Genomic DNA, 14,098 nt, shown 5'->3' on the forward strand with positions numbered 1-14,098 from the left:
TAACTCCATAATATTGTCCATTCTTCCTCAGATATAATTATTCCTCATTCCTTGTCCCATTTTGTTTTAATGTACACGCTTGGAATTATTCTACTACCATTATCTGAATTATACTTTTCTTTCTTCTAAATAGCTCTATCAAACATGAATTTGCCTTGGTTTCATTTTTAACCCTCTTATTAATATATAGTGGAGTGGCGGAGCAGACTCACTTACTTCTGCTCCTTTGTCTTGTGATCTTGTAATATTGCCCTTTTGGTACGCATTTTCTATCTCCCATTGTAATCTGTGGACGACATACTTACTACTGTTTGGAGGTCTCTGTACAATTCCCATCAAGGAGTTTGTTTTTACGTTTGCTATTCCTTCATTCTACCCGCAGATTCTACCAACAAACAAGCAAAGCAGTAAGTGCAGAAAATGCCAAGAGAAACCAGAGACAATCGAAGACATTCCAGGCTCCTGCAGCAGTTTAACTCAATCTGATTACTTACAAAAGTACAATCAAGTGGCAAATATCATTCACCAAAATCTTTAAAATACAAACTCATGAATGCCCTCTATCACTTCATAAAGGCACCATAAATTCAAGCCTTACCCAATTTTAGAGACAAAATCTTACAAATTATATGATAATCAATACGTTGTTTCAGATAGGACAATCCATAATAACCATCCGGATATAATACTACAAGATAAACAAGCAGGAACAACAACCTTAATAGATAAAACCATTCCCAACACAAACATGTTCCACAACCAGTGGAGCACCTCACCACAGTTATTGTTTCTCTCATCAGTCAGACAAACAAAAGATTTTCTCTGTCAATCAGCTTCCAAATGTTGCTACTCTGTCATTCGTTGCCACGCCCCGCTGCTGCTTCCCTTCTCCTCATCATACATTCATAATCCAGAGCCCCAAACTCTGCCCTGTGCAGACACCCCTCGGGTTTCTGACCCTGCTTCGTTGAACATCCAACAGATGGTTTTCCATTCTGCTTTCAGTCTTTAAAGGACAGGGGTGTTTTCAACAACTTTTAGAAGCAGGAAAAATGACACATAATGTGGAAATGAATCGTGAATAAGGAGGTTAACTACCAAAGTCATTCTTCCTCAGTCCAGAGATGAGAGGGGTGAAGAACATCTCAAACAGAACTGCAGTCAGCTCGTCTTCTTCAGTCAGCAGGGAATTCAAGGGAAGCTTCTTCACCCACAGAGTGGTGACTGGAACCCATCCGACAGGGAGAGAGAGGGAGGAACAACCGGGGAGGATTTAAAGGACTGTCCTGGAACAGAATCACTGGCAGGGTCCAGCTAGCCTGAGTTGACTCTCTACTCTGCACTAGGCATGTTATAAATTCACTAAGTACCAGAGACAGAGTTTAAAATAGAACTAATTTATTTGTCTCAGATCCAGAATATTAAACTCCACTTGTCACAAGGTTAGATTACTGAGTGAATTCCTTCCCACATTCACAACGGGTGAACAGCCTCTCCCCAGTGTGAACTCAATGACGCACATTTGGTGGAGATGGCTGAGAGAATCTCTCCCGAAAGTCTGAGCAGATGATCGGCCTCTACCCAGTGTGAACTCGCTGGTGTCTCAGTAGATTAGATGACCGCGCAAATCCTTTCCCACAGTCTGAGCAGGTGAACGGCCGCTCCCCACTGTGAACCCGCTGGTGTCTGTGTAGGGTAGATGACTGAGTGAATGTCTTCCCACAGACTGAGCAGCTGAATGGCCTTTCCCCAGAGTGAACTGACTGGTGTGTCTGTAGGTGAGATGCGAAAGTGAATCCTTTCCCGCAGACTGAGCAGGTGAACGGCCTCTCCCCAGTGTGAACTCGCTGGTGTCTTTGTAGGTCGAATGGCCGCGTGAATCCCTTCTCACAGACTGAGCAGGTGAACGGCCTCTCCCCAGTGTGAACTTGTTGGTGCTTCTGTAGGTCGTATGATCGATTGAATCCCTTCCCACAGTCGGAGCAGGAGAATCACCTCTCCCCAGAGTGAACTACCCGGTGTCTCCTCAGGTAGGATGAATGAGTGAATCCCTTCCCACAGTCTGAGCAGATGAAGGGCCGCTCCCCAGCGTGAACTGACTCGTGTGCTTTTAGGTTAGATAACTGAGTGAACCCCTTCCCACACAAAAAAAAACAGATGTATGGTCTCTCCCCAGTGTGAAGTCTCCGATGTGCCTTCAGCTGAAAGGACCGAGTGTATCCCTTCCCACAGTCTGAGCAGGTGAACGGCTTCTCCCCAGTGTGGACTGACTGGTGTTTCAGTAGGTGAGATGATTTAGTGAATCCCTTCCCACAGTCTGAGCAGGTGAACGGCTTCTCCCCAGTGTGGACTGACTGGTGTTTCAGTAGGTGAGATGATTTAGTGAATCCCTTCCCACAGTCTGAGCAGGTGAACGGCTTCTCCCCAGTGTGGACTGACTGGTGTTTCAGTAGGTGAGATGATTTAGTGAATCCCTTCCCACAGTCTGAGCAGGTGAACGGCTTCTCCCCAGTGTGGACTGACTGGTGATTCAGTAGGTGAGATGATTTAGTGAATCCCTTCCCACAGTCTGAGCAGGTGAACGGCTTCTCCCCAGTGTGGACTGACTGGTGTTTCAGTAGGTGAGATGATTTAGCGAATCCCTTCCCACAGTCTGAGCAGGTGAACGGCTTCTCCCCAGTGTGGACTGACTGGTGATTCAGTAGGTGAGATGATTTAGTGAATCCCTTCCCACAGTCTGAGCAGGTGAACGGCTTCTCCCCAGTGTGGACTGACTGGTGTTTCAGTAGGTGAGATGATTTAGTGAATCCCTTCCCACAGTCTGAGCAGGTGAATTGCCCCTCTCCAGTGTGAACTCGCTGATCTGCCATTACGTCAGATGACCTTCCCCACAAATTCAGCGGTTGACCGGCCTCTCCTCAGTGTAAACCGTCTGGTGTGTCCGTAATTGGGATGACCGAGTGAATCCCTTCCCACAGTCTGAGCAGATGAATGGCCGCTTCCCGGTGTAAAATGACGGGTATGCCAGTAGGTCAAATGACCGAGCGAGTCCCTTCCCAGTCGAAACAGGTAGGATCGGGAAATGAGCAGGAAGGATGATTGCACGAATACCCCATTCCACTTTTTAAATATCTGGACAGACACAGTGAGACTGGCGTGTTGTGTTCGAGATTCCCGTAGACAAATTTCTTGTCGTGTTTAACCTGAAAAAAAAGCAAAATCAATCAGTGGGTGAAGGACAACATTTAAGATGAGATCACTTTGGTCGCCGAGGTGTGATCTGACATCACACTGTTACAGTGAAGGTCAACCCAAGTTGGAGAGAGAAATGACCTTCTAACTGGGCACAGTGCTGGGAAATGGAATGCCCATGAAATTCTCTGATGCTCCTCCTGCCTCTATAAGAATCTCTGCCGGTGAGTTATCAGGCGTAAGATTTTTACACAGAGAGTGGTCCGTGTGTGGAATGGGTTTCCGGCGACGGTGGTGGAGGCGGATACAATTGGGTCTTTGAGAGGATCCTGGGCAGGTATATGGAGCTCAGAAAATTAGAGGACTATGGCTACCCCTGGGTAATTTCTCAGGTAATAACATGTTCGGCACAGCTTTGTGGGCCGAAGGGCCTGTATTGTGCTGTTGGATTTTTTTCCATGTTTCTGCTGTCTCCAACCTGTGACTTGGCTCAGTCTGGCTCTCGAATTGGTATTATTCCCTGTTTCCACTGAGCTGAATTGGTGCCTGGCCCCAGAGCAACTGAAACAATCTCACACAAGTAACCTATGTTGACTTTCTTTCATGTACTGTCAATTTAAAGCACCACATTTTTAAAGCCATGTAAATATATCCTGCTGAGATGAATAGTTGATCCACACAGCTGTTCAAAGGATTTAGAATGAATATTAGTATTATTTCAGGTTCTTGTAACAGTCATAGAAAGTACAAGATGGGAACAGGCCCGTTGTCCATCTGCCCACTCCCATATCGCTAACATCCAGGTACCTGTACAAACCTCTAACATGCTGAAATCGATCTCGCATGCATCACTTGCGCTGGCTGCTCATTCCACACTCGCACGATGACATGATGACGTTTCGCCTCATGTTGACCTTAATGTTTCACCTTTCACTCCTAACCCATGACGTTTGGTTGTGGTCCCACCCAATCTTAGTAGCAAAAGTCAGCTTGAATTTACACTATCTATGCCCTCATAATTTTGGTACACTTCCATCAAATCTCCCCTCAGTCTTCTGCGTTCCAAGGAATAAAGTCCAGTTCAAACTCTCCTTATAACCCAAGACCTCTTGACCTGGCAACATCCTTGCGAATTTTCTCGGAACTCTTTCAACTTTTTAAAAATCTTTCCTGGGGATGGTGACCAAAGCTACACACAATACTCCAAATAAGGCCTCATCGTTGTCTTGTACAAGGTCAACATCACATCCATCTCCTGTACTCAGTACTTCGGTTTATGAAGGCCTGTGTGCCAAATTCTTTCTTTTTGTCCCTATCCAACTGTGACACATCTTTCAGTGAATTATAGACCTATTGTCCTATCCCTTTCTTCAACAACACTCGTCAGTGCCCTATCAGTCACTGTGTAAGACCTATCCTGGTAGATCCTACCAAAGTGTAATACCTCGAAATTGGCTGCATTAAATTCCATTTTCCATTTCTCACACCATTTCTCCACCTGGTCCGGTTCGCACTGCAAGCCATGATAGTCTTCTATCAGTCTGCTAAACCCCCAGTCTTGTTTTCATCCACAAATTAGCTGATACGGCGATCCATGTTATTACCCGGATTACTGATATAGATGACAAACAACAACAGATCCAGCACTGATCCCTGTGGCTCACCACTAGTCACATGCCCCCAGTCAGAGAGGCAACCATCTGCTGCCACACTCTGAATTCTGCCAGAGACAGTGTCTCATCCAATTTACTGTCTCATCTTGAATGCTGAGTGACTGAATCTTCTTGACCAACCTCCCACATGAGACTTCGTCAATTGCCTTGCTAAAGTTCATGTAGACAATATCCACTGCCTTGCATTCACCCACTTTCCTGATAACTTCCTCGAGAAACTACAGAGAAGATTGGTTAGACATGACCTACCATGCACAAAGCCATGCCATCTATCCACGTAGATCCAAATACTTATATATTCTGTTTCTGCACAAATGTTCCAATAAGTTTCCCACTACTGATGTCAATTTCCTTGTTTATTTTTAGAACCTTTCTTGAACAGAGGAACAACATTGGCTGTCCTCCAATCCTCCAGTACCTCACCTGTCACTAAGGATGATTTAGATATCTGTGCTTAGGCCTCGACAATTTCTGCACTTGTCTTCCGCAGGGTCACAGGGAACAACTTGCCAGGCCCTGGGGATTGATCCACGCTAATTTTCCTTCAGACAGAAAACACCTCCACCTCTGTAATCTGTACAGGGTCCCTGAAGTTGATGCTGCCTTGCCTCACTTCTATAGACTCTGTGTCCATCTCCTGTGTAAATACAGATGCAAAACTACTATTTAAAACCACCCCCATCCATTTTGTCTCCCGTATAGATTACCATTCTGATTGTCCAGAGTAGGCATGTTTCTGTTCTGATCTTCTCCATGTTTCTGTGACAGAGAAGTTGGTCAGACTTGACTGGAAGGGGAATCTGGTAGGAGTGACGACAGAGCAGCAATGGCTGGAGTTTCTGGGAGCAACTTAGGAGGTGCATGGTAGATACATCCCAAAGAAGTGGAAGCATTGGAAAGGCAGGAGGACACAACTGTGGTTGAAATGAGAAACCAAAGCCAGCATAAAAGCCAAGGAAAGGGCAAACAAACGAGCAAAACCCGTTGGGAAGCTTTTAGAAACCAACAGAAGACCACTAAAAAATGTCAACTGAGCTCACGGCGTGGAATGATGTAGTCATGTTGTCATGATGCAATGATGTAGTCATTAACGACTCTTGGCTGCACCCAACAGTCTGAGGCATTTAGAGGAACAAAATATCCGGGGCCTCAATATTTCTTGAAAACCAAGGTAACCTGCACCAGTTCCCTTTCAACTTTTATTTAGGCAGGCATATACAAACTAGACATCCTCAATATTTCACTTCTGAAGGCCTCCCACTTACCAAGTACTCCTTTGCCAAAAATCATTCTGTCCCAATCCACACTTGTCAAACCCTTAAAATTGAGCTTTCTGCAATTTGGAATCTCAAGAGAGGTCCAGGCCTCTGTCTTTCCGTATTTACTTGGAATCTCCTGGCATTATGATCACTAGACACAAAGTGTCCCCATACACTAATATATGTCTCTAGCCCTGCATCATTTCCTAACCTCTACGTCGAGAATTCTACGTACTGATTAAGGGAACATTTGACGCTTCTACCCCATCTAGTCCTTTTACAGTATGGGAGTCCCAGTCAATATATGGAAAGTTAAATTCACTTACTAAATGAAAAATTGTTTCTTGGCATAGTCTGCGATCTCTCTATAAATAGGTTCCTCTAAATCCCTCAGACTGTTGGGTGAAACCAAATTCCAGTAATGGTTACAATATCATAATTCTATGCCCTGACGTCTGAATAACATCTGTCTTTTGTCAACAAAACAACCTCTCCCTCATTGTCACAAAAACTAAGGAGCTGATTGTGGACTACAGGAGGAATGTAGACAGGCTGATCCCCTTTGACATCAGTGGATCTGGGGTTGAGAGGGTGAACAGCTTTGTCAGTACTCCATCGGTACTGGAAAGGAAGGGGGAAGGGCCAGATGTTTGATTGATTAGGAAGAAGTGGGTTGTGGTTCTGTGAGACTTGGTTCTGTGTATCAGCAGCTCCCTATCCGCGCAAACTCCAATTTACCCAACAACTCACTCTCGTTTGGGTATGATCAAAGTCGCTTTAATATTTCACTCAACCCTTTGCCCTGCGGGGAAACAGATACAACTTATACCCTGATACAGAAGACACCACTTACCTCTAATGCTGTAACCGGATGGCGTTCGGTGCGGTCCCGGGTAACCTCACTCTGACTTCCCGGGTGGGCGGCAGTGGATCTGGACCAGGGTGCTTAACCTGCGCGGAGAGTTCAGTCTGAGATGAGGCAGAGACTGACACTTTTCGGCACCAATGGAGCTAAATAACTCGCACGTCTCCTGACGACGGTTGTCTGGCAAATGACGGGCACACAAGGTTCCCCAAATCGTCTCAGCGTGAGCCCCTCACCTTAATTATAAATTAAATTATTTAAATTCCAGCTTTGTGTGTTGATTATTTACCAGCAGGGGGAAATAATCAACGCACAAAACTGTAAATTAAATAATTAATCGATTTAATATTTGTTTCCAGTTCAACCCTATAATAAAATCGTATCCCTCTTCGCATGCCGTCATTATACTAAATTGCACTGATTAAATTCTCAGAGCTTTTCGTGTCAACATACCAATACGTATAACTGGAACACACGGCCGCTAGAAGCTGCTGCTGCAGATAATGAGGTCACGGCAGATCTGATCTAAAATGTCATTACGCATTCTCCCAGCCCCCCCTTCCCCCCGTCCATCCCTGAAACACTTCAATCCCGCTGGTTATCAGCAATATCGGCCGAAAATTGAGTCAAAGACTTTGCTTCCACTGGCCATTGAGGAGAGGAGTTCAAAACTCTCCCAATCGGCACAGGAACAATCGATATATTCGTCTGAAATAAGACATTCTGAAAAAGAAGCAGATATTTGCTGGACTGATCTCGCACCCTTGCTTTGAAACAGGTGGCCATTGTTCTACAGCTGTTCTTAATCTTTACTTAACTTGTGGAAAATGTAAATTGTGCAAATAGGTAACAGTCGGAACACAAAAAGCACCACAGACAAAAGTGGCTTAAAATATCTCCTTGACCGCTGATCCAATGCACAGAGGACTGGCTAATTGGAAATAAAGGTCCGAAACAAATATCAGAAGCTGAATTATTCTCACCGCAATTACCCAAGAATACTCTGAGAGTGTGGATACCGTGTGTCGTTTCTGACAAATAACCCCGCCCACTGCCCCACACGGATCTCTCGTAACCATGGCAGCACACACAATACTGGAGGAACTCAGCAGGTCAGCCAGCATCTATGGATGGATGTCAATAGTCGACGTTACGGACCGAGTCCCTTCATTAGGACTGGAATGGAAAGAGCAAGCAGCCAAATGGTTGACTGATTGGGAAGGTGCGGCTTGTTCTGTGAGACTCGGAGCTCAGGGTCTGCGTGCAAGTATTTGCCTGCTCGTACACATTCCTCAGAAAAGGGAGCGGCCGCTCTGCAGAAACTAAATCCAACCGGTTGGACAAAACACTGCCCTTCAAATCTGAAGGAAGTTTAATATTTATTTAACCCTTTCTACTGCAGGAAGAGATAGTCCCAATGACGCGCTGCACAGAACATTACGTCTGGTCTCGATCCGACAACGTTACCAGTTACTTTGCTGCGAGTTTCCAGCATTTTGCGTTTAATCTCAGACTCGCTTCATCTGGAGATGTGCTAAAATAATTTTCAGGCTTTCTTCAAATAAATCAAACCGAGGCATTACCAAAAGAGACATTCCGTAATATAACTGGGATCTCGTCCTGTTATTCTAAGTAGTTGTGTTTTAATGAGGGAGCGAGAGACCGGTGATGAGTCACTACCCCCTGGGATTTCACGTGTCACTACCGGGGTGAAAGATGCCTTCAGTTCCCACTCATTAGAAACCACGCTGGAGAGTATTTCTGGTTGAAGGCAACGGCATCGTTTCTCTTAATCCATTTGGACAATGATTGTCTCGTTAACATGAACATGTCAGGACTCCCTTCTCCCACTAAATTCACTCCCGATCTGGACCCAATGCCGAGTCTCGCTGTAAACGCTGAATAGTTGTGCAGAATCATAGACAACACTTACCTCTGATGTTGTAACCGGACGGCGTTCAGTGTGGTCCCGGGAAATCACAGGTTGTCATCCCGGGTGACCGGGTGTGGTCCTGCACCGGTGTGCTCACCCTGTACGGGGAGTTGAGTCTGAGCTGCTGCTCCCGAGGCCACTCGGCTGTGATGTGTCCGTCGCTCATTACAGATGGACAGGGCCGGGTGAGCCGGGGTAGAGCGGGACTGCCGCAGTCCGGGTCACACGAACTCTCACCGGCTCAGGACGGGTCTGACAGCGGGAGGAGGCGGGAGTGGGATCAATGTAGCAACCCTAAAGAGGAGAACAAACAGGCTGCGTTAACCTTTCTGTCCGGATTTCCGTGTAGATCTCTCCTTTTTCTTTCATCACAACCAGTGGGGTGGAGTTTCTCTGTTTAACTCAGCGAGTCCCAGGCTGCGAATTTGATCCAGTCCGGGTTCCTGGAGGATCAGAGCCCCGCCCCGTGTGTAAATAGGACTTCCCGGCGTAGGTACAGTTTCAGCTCAAACGTCTCTCACCTGTCCAGGTACAGGAAGCCGCCTTTCTGTTGAAATTAATGCAAACACTTTCGACTACATATTCCAACTCAATTTGGAAAAAAATAGGTCAATGATTTTCTCAGCACCTCTCGATTCAGAGGAGTTTATTAACATTTATAAACTCCATCATTGAGAGATTATTGTATTTCCATCTGGACAACTGTTGTCACAAGAAATCCCCTCGCCCACGGTTAACAACGGGTTTCGTTTCACAAGCAGTGATTGTTGATTCACATCCTGCCGGAAATACTTGTAGAATTTGTTTCACTTAAAATTCGGCTATTCCAAATGGCCAGATGTTTTACCAAGAGGGCGTGATGATGGGCTGATTGAAAATGAACTATCAGAGTGGGGTGCGGAGTAGTAGTGTGCTGATTAAAAACGGGACTCTCAGTTCGCTCTATCGCCTGACCTAAACCTTACTCTCCCCATCCCTCTACCCCATGTAACCTATCAAAATCCTCATGAATGTGTAGACCTCTATTAAATCTCTCCCAGATCTTCTGCGTGTCATGAGCAAAGTCGTAACCTTTTCAATCTTCACTTATAACTCGGGTCTTCCAATCACAGTAACATACTTGTAAATTGTCGTTGTACTCTGTTAAACTTATTTACATTTTTCCTGTGGGTAGGTGACGTAAACTGCTCATAATACTCCAAATTAGACCTCAGAACCTTCTTAACTCACGGAATCTCCTGTACCGAATACTTTAACTTATGAAGGGCAATGTGCCAAAGATTTCTTTACTACCTTGTCTAGGTCCGCCCCCACTTTTAACGAATTGTGGACCTGTATTCCCAGGCGCCCTTGTTCTACCGCAGTTCTTAGTGCCCTACCGTGCACCGTGTAAGACCTCTCCTGCTTGATCATACCGAAAAGCAACAACTCGCTGGCCTGCATTAAATTCCATCTACCATTTTCAGCCCATTTTCCCACCTGATGCAGATCCCTCTGCAAGCTCTGATAGTCCTCCTCGCTGTCAACTGCATCCAAAACCATGGTGTCATCCGCAAATTTGCCGATCCAGTTAATCGAATTATCATCCATATCATTGATATAGATGACAAAAACAACGGATATCAGCACCGATCCCTGCGACATTCTGCCAGTCACAGGTTCTCCAGTTAGAAAGGCAACCAGACCGTCAGTCAATCAGATCATCATCCGATGTGGGACCTTGTATAAAGCCTTACTAAAGTCCAGGTAGAAAATATCCAATGCCTTCCCTTCATCAATTTTCCTGGTAACATTCCTCGCACATTCTTCAAACAATCTATAGGATTGTCTAGAACACCCGAAATCCCTAATCAGACCTGTTTGTTCAAATGCTAGTTATTTTGGTCATTCCAGCGCCTTCCACTACCGATGCAAGGCGCACTGGCCTATAATTTTCTAGTTTAAATTTGGAGCTTTTCTTAAAAAAAGTGAACAAGATTAACAAAACAGAGTACAAATCCTCTGGTAGGACTCCTGTCGATGAACATAATTTGAACTTATCGGCTACGTCCCTACAATTTCCGTACAAGCCTCCTTCAGGGTCCGAGGGGGTCAACCGGTCAGTCGTTCGGGATTTATCTGCCTTAATTCGTCTAAGCGCCTCCAAATCCGTGACGTGTATAACGTCCATGGCCTCACTGCTACAGATTCGGTGTCCTCTTTACGAGTGAACACAGGTGCAAACATCCACTTAGGAACTCCTCGATAGTTTTTTTTTCTGGCTCCACGCATACATTACCATTCCGATAATCCAGAGGATCAGTAGTGTCCTCTGCAAACATTTTGACCTGTATAATCCCTTAGGATTCTTCCTCATTTTCTCTGCAAAGCAACCTTATCCCACCTTTTAGCCTTCATATTTTTTTTCTCCATGTTATCTTGCTTTTCCTCGACTCCATAATCATCTCATTTTTTTTCGTGGAACATGGATGGGAGGGGATGGAGAGCAGATCAATGGGACTCGATAGATTAACAGTTCGACCTGGAGACCGGGAACTGTGCACAGTGAATCTCCTGCTGTGGCATACAGAGAATGAGAATCATGCGTGGTAAAGTCTGGAATGGTGCGCGATAAGATCCAGAGACCGGGCATGAATCGTTTGTGGAAAATTCCCGTGTAGAATCGCAGACCAGGAACCTTGCGTGCTGAACATCCCCGCTGTCATGTCCCAAGACCAGGAAACCCAATCTCACACTGGATTTGTTCAGTGACTCGTGAAAAGCCATGACCAACATCCTTGCCATTGTGTATAAATAAATACTTGTTCCAATAATTCTGACCTCGCCACCTGTCAACCTCAACTGTTTCTCTCCATCACCGTTATGCTCACCCTCCTGCCCCTCTGTACCCCACACGTTCCCTCCTTCTGCCTCCAACCTGTCTCGCTCACTGTCGTCATTGATGCCATCTCACTCACCCGTTGTTCTTCGCTGTCCGACTTCGTCACCCTGTTTCTTCGCAGAGTCCACCACCCCTCCCTCCCTGCAGACCATCTCACGCATCCTCAGCCACATCCCTCCTTGCTCGCTACCCCGATCACACACTGATTTCTCCTCGACTCACACCTCTCCTTCCGCATCCCACTCCCTCAGCCCCTCCTCGCCGCCGTTATTTCCCCTCCCCCTTTCAATCTCCCTAATCCTGTCTCGTACGCCATCAGTTTCTCCCTCACTACTACTCATATTCCTCACTCTCCATACCCCTTACTCCTCCCTGGTCTCCTACCCTTCTCTCACCCTCGTTCTCCTTTCTCCTCATGCTCTTTCCTCTCGCCTATACCACTCTTCCCCTACGCCTCTCATGACCCTCTGTCCCATTCCTCTGGCACCCTTTCTCGCTGCCCCTACATCTCCCTCATATCAGCTATGGCCCCAGCACTTTCCGCACTTGCCTCCCTCGGGGTCTGAGGGATCAACTTGTCAGACTCTGGGGATTTATCCACTCTAATTTGCTGCAATGAGCAAGCACGTCCTCTCTGTAATCTGTATCACGTCCATGACCTACTTCTGCTGTGTCTCACTTTAATAGGTTCTGTCCGTTTCCTGGGTAAACACAGATATAAAAACTCCATTTCAGATCGCCCGCATTGTTTTTCTTTTGTCTCCGCGTCTAAATTACCATTGTAAAAATCCAGAGGTCAATTTTGTCTTTGCAATCCCTTTGTTGTTAAAATATCTGTATTATCCCATCGGATTTCCATCACCTTGTCTGCTCGGGCAACCTCATGCCTTCTTATAGAGATGCTGATTTATTTCTTAAGCGTTCACTGTTATTCCTATATTCCATTTATTCCAACCAGCCTCTGCATCACACACACCTCAATTTTTCTTTTTATCAGGGCTCAATATCTCTTGAAAATCAAGATGCCCAAAAAGTGTTACTTTTTCTTTTTATTCTGACAGACCCAGAAAAGCTTAAACTCTCAAAATTTTACCTTTGATGTTCTCCCACTGGCATAGTATATTTTCTTTCCAGAAAAGAACCTGTTCCAATGGACACTTGTCGATTAAGGTGAGTATTAAGGTGGATCGGACCCAAGGGTTAATTAACCCCGGGTTATTGAAGGAGACGAGAGATGAGATTACCGGCCCCTTGACCAGTATCCTTGTCGTCTTTTGCCACAGGCAAGGCCCCGAAGGACTGGCCAGTGGCCGATCTTGCTGTTCAGTTTGTGAAGGGGACAAGGGAAAGTCCAGGGTGAATCGGCTGCCTGAATTCGGAACTGTATTGCGTATAGAAGACAGGTGGTAGTGGTTGAAGGGACATTCGAGCGGGAGGCCTGTAATGAGGAGAGTCTGCAGCGATCGGCGCTGGGGCCTCTGTTGTTTGTAAATGACCTGGTTTGGTGGTAGAGGCAGATACATTAGAGACCTTTAGGAGAAGATTGGGTAGGCACATAGATGTAAGGAAGTTTGGGAGATATGGACATGACGTCCGTCGAAGGATGTAGTGATTTGCATTTTAACTTGTTCGGCACAACATTTTGGTCGCATGTCCTGCCGCTGTGCTGTATTTTTCTGTGTTGTATGTGGACAAGTTCTCCAGTCTGGCCTGACTGAGTAATCATGACATTTGGCCTGAATACTGACGCCACCAGCCCCTTTAATTTCCCCCCCACCCCCAAACTTTGTTGTGTCTGAAACAACAGAACTGCGGAATATTGAGCTGCCAGTCCTATCACATTCCCTGCTCTCTACCTGTTACTCACCGTCTCACCATCCTTCATAATCCAGTTCTTTTACACTCATCTCTTCTAACTCCAGATCTCGCCCCCCTCTAGTTACCCCGCTCTTTGTTCCTTCCACTCTCCCTCCTTTCCTCTGCTCTCCTCACACACACACACTCTCTCCCCTCTTTCCATCTCTTTCTCTCTCGCTTCTTCTCATTCTCTCAACATACCCACTGATGGAAACACATCTTCAGCTTCCCCCTCACGAAATTCCACACACACACCCTGCCCTTCCCCTCCCCCTTGATACAGTTCTTTATATTGTGTCATGTCGCGGTTGGGACTGCCGCGGGTTGATTTATTTAAAGAGATCGTGAAAACAACATCAACCCCTCCTGCGGAATCCCTGTTCTTCATCCCTCTCCTGTGTGAATGATCCCACCAACTTCTTTGGATTATTTCCCACC

At 45.9% G+C, this 14,098-nt stretch overlaps 1 protein-coding gene and 1 pseudogene across 1 annotated transcript in view; one reads left to right on the forward strand and one right to left on the reverse strand.

Annotated features, from left to right (window-relative positions):
• Window positions 1-14,098, forward strand: part of LOC140721103 (NACHT, LRR and PYD domains-containing protein 3-like) — a 107,367-nt gene that overhangs the window by 25,162 nt on the left and 68,107 nt on the right. The gene's annotated exons all lie outside the window — the stretch shown is intronic.
• Window positions 948-3,281, reverse strand: LOC140721121 (uncharacterized; annotated as a pseudogene).

The sequence above is a fragment of the Hemitrygon akajei genome, unplaced genomic scaffold (genome assembly GCF_048418815.1).
Source record: "Hemitrygon akajei unplaced genomic scaffold, sHemAka1.3 Scf000050, whole genome shotgun sequence".
NCBI classification, from domain to species: Eukaryota; Metazoa; Chordata; class Chondrichthyes; order Myliobatiformes; family Dasyatidae; genus Hemitrygon; species Hemitrygon akajei.